Genomic DNA, 6,000 nt, shown 5'->3' on the forward strand with positions numbered 1-6,000 from the left:
AAGAAAGACAAGAACAAGGTCTGGGGAAATGGTAAAAATTAAAATGTGCTTTCATAATCGCATTCCCAAAGTCTCTAAAGCCCACAGTCAAATGTTTTTCCAAGAAACTTCTATTTCTCATACATTTCCCCAAAAAATGCTATTTCCCACCAATCTGACCTTTAAACAAGTATCTCTATGGGTCCTCCTTGCATCATCACTTGGAAATTTTACACCTTTACCTGTGTCAACCTCCTCTTCCTTCCAACCCAGGAGCTCTCAGGTGGGAAACCAAGGAGCCATTGAGAATGAAACCCACAGTGCTTCACTTTAAATGACTCATCATCATTAGTTCTCTTGGTATTCTCCATAATGGCATTAATCAGCGGCCACTCATTAGGCTTTAATGTGCCCATAAGATGTTCATCTGTCGTAATTCCATCGCAATTGAGCTGTCAGTAATGTCTCCTTACTGGAAAGGGCTGAGCAATGGCAATGTCTGCCCATGGTGGGATGTTGGGTGACTGGAATGGCCCAAATTAATTGCTGAGATCCCCAGGATTTTCAGGCAGGTGGGTTTTTTGGCAGTCAAGCCTGTTTGCAGTTTTTATTTGGGTTTTATTCTTGGCTCCTTGCAGCACCTTTGTTCTCGCCCTTTTTCATTTGACATATATTGATTTTTTCCCCTCTGTTCCCTGGGCAGCAGCTTGGAATGATGCAGTTGTTTTTGGTTTTGTTGTTGTTGTTTGTTTGGGTTTTTTGAAAATTAATTTCCTTCCCTACTTGTGTGTGACAGTGGGGAAATTAATCATGATGGGAACCGGTTGGGCCTAAATCTGCTGAGTCAAAGCACTGTGTGGCTCCTGGGAGTTTACTTCAAAAGTCACAGTGTTACCCTTAAACTCACCTCTCCCTGACTCCTGAGCACGTGGGATTTGTATTTTGTATCTCCAAATTAAATTTTGGATTTTCACACACCTCAGGGTTGTTGGTAAAAAGGATGTTCTTGTGTATCCAACCATCAATCAGCTCATGGCTTCATCCTACTGCCTGTGGACAGCTGAAGGATGGAGAACACCCTGCATTCAGGGGCTTCCCTGGCCTGCACCACCCCCTCAGGTGTTTCTCCTAATATTCAACCTGATTTTTTAATTGCTGGCAAAATTAATGGCAAAATAAAAGAAAAAAAAAAAAGAAAAAATATGAATCCTTCCTGCTGCCTTATAACTTTGTGGTCCTTCCCAAACCCCACCAGTTGCCCTGTGCTCTGCAAGGGCACCATTTTATTTCAACCCAGGGGTTTTGGTCTCAGATCTCAGGAGATTTCCATCCCAAAGGATGCATAAAAGTTATTTTCCTTTCCTCTGCCTGCAGAGAAGATATTATGTAGTGCTTTGGTTTTCTCAGGTCCACCAGCAACTCCCTGAGACAGCTCTGGCAGCCAAGGGTATGAATCACTCAGACGGTATTTAAGATCCTTCAGGTAACCTGTACAAAAAAAAAAAAAAATTAAAAGGCGGCTAATCAAATGGCTTTGAGGGCTGTAAAAAAGGCAGAATTCAATCCCTGCAAACTTTCCAGGATGTAATTTCAGAAGACATCAAAGATGACACGAACCTAAGAAAGTAAAACTACTCAAAATTCAAAGTTTATAGTCCATCTGTCTCTTTGCTTCAGGGAGCTGGTATTAAATTTATTGCTAAGTAAAACAAATAAGCCTCGGAAAAGTCAGCGCTGAAATCTGCATACTCGTAAGAGAATTAGCAGAGCTCTCTTGTTATGATGGCTGCTTCTCAATTTGCATCTTTAAAGAGTTGTGACCATCTCTCTGCTTCTCCCTTGGCTGGCTCCTCGGCAGCCAGGCTGGCACTGGCATAGCTGGGTGCAGAGATGTGCAGGTGAAGGTTGAGCTCCCACCATGGGCTGAGCTGCACAGAGGATGGGGAATGCATGCTGAAGCCCAGCCAAGGTGAGGAAACATCTCAGGTGGAGTCAAAATTTAAAAAAGGGGAGGATTCAGCATCTCCATGTTGTGTTTGCTGACTGTCTGGTACCCAACCACTGCAGATATCTGAGGGGATAAACTGGAGGGAGGCTCAGCCCCTTAACCAGCACTGCTTTTGTTTTTACAGTATTTATACAAGGCGTGGCTTTACAATTATTTATAATTTTTGTTTCCCCCATGGGTGTCCCTCCAGCCTATTCCTGTCTCAATCTGCTGATATTGCTTCTGGAAAATAGACTCCAAAGCTTGTCCAAGTGCTGGAGGTAAGTCACTTTAAACATCCAGAGCTTTCTCTTTTTTTTTTTTAATTTTTTTAATTTATCCCTGGAAATGCTTGGGAAAGGATCAGTCAGTCAGATGCTTTCAGTAACTTTGCACAGGAGAGCCTGAAGGAGCAGCAAAAACCAGCCGCAGACTTATTATGCCTTGAAATTAAACATTTAAGAGGAGTAAGTTGGCAGCAGGGATTTTCTAATCAAAATACATATAACCTGCCATTTATCCAGCATTTGCCCTCTGGAAGGACCCCAAAATGCTTGCCTGGCTCAACAAGCCATCATTAACCCCTGCTCAGCTTGTGTAGGGAGGGGAGAAATCCCATTTTTTTAGATGTTTTCCCACACAATCCCAGCTGCTTGGTGGAGGCATCAACAGGGAAAAATCCTTTATTTCGGCTTTGGCTTTCTTTATCATCAATCCATCAATTTCACACAAGAAATAAACCTAATCTTATTTAATCTTGCATGGAAAAACTTCTGGGAATATAGAATCATCCTGGCATTGACCACTTAGTCTTAATATATCCTCCTTGTCCCTATGGATTATCGATAAACCCTTTAATTATATTCTCCCATGTATTTATCTATCAGCTCTTGTGAAATTGGCATAGTGTTACATGCTCATATGTGTGTCTGAGATTATTTAAAATGCACGGTGGCTTCAAAAATAACATTGTTGTCTCAGTGTTGTAAATCTTTTGGGGTTGACTCTCTTTTTATTCCCGAAAATCATGTGCACAGGTAAAAAGAGGAGTTGTCCTGTGAGCATGTGGAGCACCAAAACCAGAGGGAAATCAAGTTGTAGAGAAATTTTCCGTGAGCTAAAAAGTTAAAATCTGGGGAATCCTTTAATTTCATCCCACATTTGCTACAAGCATTGTTGGGTTTGTACAGACAACTGTCCCCGTGGTGCTTTTAAGGCTGCGTTGGTTGATGCTGAATTTTCTTCTAACTTCTTGAAACTCATTACTGGAGAGGGTTTGGAAAGGTGCAGGAAAATATCCAGGTCTGAAATATCTCCTAAAAATCCAAATTTTAATGAGTGATTTGTTTTCTGTATCATCACCAGATCCAAGAGTTGTGCCTGAACCAGAGGGACGAAGGGCTGGTTGGTACCACTGGTTGGAGAAACACCCGACCTGAAACAAGTCCTAAATTATCTTTAGAGATTCCTTTTTAGCATCTCTTAACTCCTGAGGGGGTTGGACACCCTCCTGTAAGCAGTTTGGAAGGGACACCATATCCCTCTGACCTGCTGCAGTGCTTCACCAGGCTCAGCAGCAAGGCCACATCCCCAACCCTGCCTTGTTTTTAACATCTCTCACTGAATAATTTACTCAGTTTTGCTCTTATGCGTCTTGCAGAGAATCCCGTCACAGTTTTCTTAGAGAAATCCGACACGAGCAATAATGCAATCTTGGAAAGAGAATTGAATTATTGATGGAGGAGCAGTCAAATGACGGAGACTAAACCTCTATATTTTATGTAATTTGTTTTCTCCTGAAGCCTGTTATGTAAAAATGTAAATATTGCTGGTTAGATATGTCGCTGCTCTTGCCAAATGTTTAATATTTTATCAAACCTGCTCTGAGTACTTGTCTCTTTTGGAAAGGACCCATCCACGTCCTCTGGAATAAGTGCTAATGAGTTTGTGGCAATTATATATTTACAACCCTGACTTCACGTGGGCAAAAAAACCTTCCTCCAGTCTGGGGCATGGAAATGGCACGACCCCCAGAATCCTGGGGAATTTTAAGTGGAGGTGGTTTAATTTCAGGGAGGTTTTCCAGCAGTCTGGATTGGGATGGGGTGGGATAAGGAATCTGAAGGAGGATTTCCTGGTTTTGGGGTTTGGGGTTTTCCCTGCTGCAGTCACCATAGGGTGGTCCAGGGTGGGAAGAGGTGAGTTGGTACCCAAATCATTCTCAGTAAGGATGCTGCTGAACACTCCTGGTCCTGGAGATCTGGAGGCTCAGGGCTTGTGGGATGAGATCTGGAAAAAAAAAAAAATTCAGTAATGACCTGTTGCAGCAGAAAGATGCTTTTTTTCTGGGGAGAAGAACTACGAGATTGAGTGCAGGAGAATTTTAATTTCTCACAGAAAATATTCCAACAAGCTCCCATGGCTGGATGATGAAGTGGCCAATCCAAGTGGGAAATCAGGCACTGTTACTTTTTTAACCAGGGATGATAATTAACCTCTGGAAAAAACTCTCTGGGGAAGAAGCAGCTCTTGCCTTTGTGAAGGAAAAATCTGGGCCTGGGTACTTTTCCTGGAGTTTAAATGTGAGATTCCAAAACCAGTGGAGGAATTGCTTTGGCGAGTGGTAACAGAAATTGGGGAAGATAAATGAGGGATGCTCCAGGAGCGAATGTGGGATGCTTGAGGAATGAACTTGGGATGCTTGAGGAGTGAGTGTGAGGAGCTTGCTGCTGCTGGCTTCAGAAGAACTATCCCTGCACCATGAGAATCCTAAAATTTGGAGCACTTGGATATTTTTGGCAAAGATGTGGCCTAAAATATGCCCCACATGTGCCTGCTCTTTTACATCCCCTTTTTTTCCCAAGATGAGATGCGAGAAAGATGAGATGCCAAATGCGGATGATCCAGTGGTCCTTTGATATCATCCTGATGGGGTTTCCATCTGCCTCCCCTGCTCTCTTCCTTTCCAATCCTCCAGCTTCTGCAAAACCCGAAATATTTTCTGTCTGGCATCCCCAGCTGGTTGAAACAACCGGCGACAGCTTTATGGCTCCTCATCTCTGCTCGCTTCTGTGGAATAGTAATAAGGGAGGGGAAAACGTCCCGTCGGCTGATTTACAAGGCAAGAAATTCCTATAAATCATTCCAACATCTCCGAAGGACTGGGGGGATGCTCTGAGTTCCTGCTGGTTTTCCCAGTGATGCTGTGCAGTCATTTCTTTTTTTTTTTGGAGGGGTGGGTGCATCCCAACCACCCACAGCATCTCTCTGTTATTTTATTGATGGATTCCAAGTGGGATCAATCTGTTTTCTGTCGTTCCTCATTGGCCAACCCAAAGGACATCCGTGGATGGTAGAGACTTCTCCCAAGTAGGAAGGGCAAATGTTGGAGCAAATATTTTCTGTTAGGACTTATTTTTGGGATAAGCCAGAAGGAGGGATTTAGGAATGTTGATTTGCAAGTGGCCATTTGTCCTGGAAAACTGAAGATGAAAAATTAAAGTGTTTCGAGTTCCCAGCCTTAAATTGAAGTTTGTTTTTCCACCTTTCCCATTGTATCCCTGACCCTATGCCCATCCCTTACCTCCTGTTCAGTGCCATTGGCTCATCATCCCCCTGTAACACTTCAGAGCCAATTTCATCCTATTCCTTAACCTATTAACCTTAATCTATTCCAAAGGAATTTTGGGGCTGCTATTAGTGACTCCATCCCCCATGAATATCCTTAGAAAATGGGCAGAAATTCAGCATTTCTCATTAAATCCATTCCTGATGGCATTTTTCATTAGGGAAGGGGTTGGAAAATTGGGAGAAAAAACTGTGGCCAGACTGATCCAGAAAAATCCATCCCTGTGGCTTTTGCAATAAAATGTGGGAAATTTTGGCTATAGGACCCATTGTTCCCAATGAAAGTGATTCCAGGAAAACCTCATCCTCAGATCTATGGGAGAGGGAAGGGCAGTGGATGTCTCAAGTGGACCAAAATTTGGGTAGGGGGAGCTCGGCCAGAAGCCCCCTCCCCCAAATTAACAATA

The sequence above is a fragment of the Lichenostomus cassidix genome, chromosome 24 (assembly GCF_008360975.1).
Source record: "Lichenostomus cassidix isolate B80296 chromosome 24, HeHo_3.0, whole genome shotgun sequence".
Taxonomy (NCBI): Eukaryota; Metazoa; Chordata; class Aves; order Passeriformes; family Meliphagidae; genus Lichenostomus; species Lichenostomus cassidix.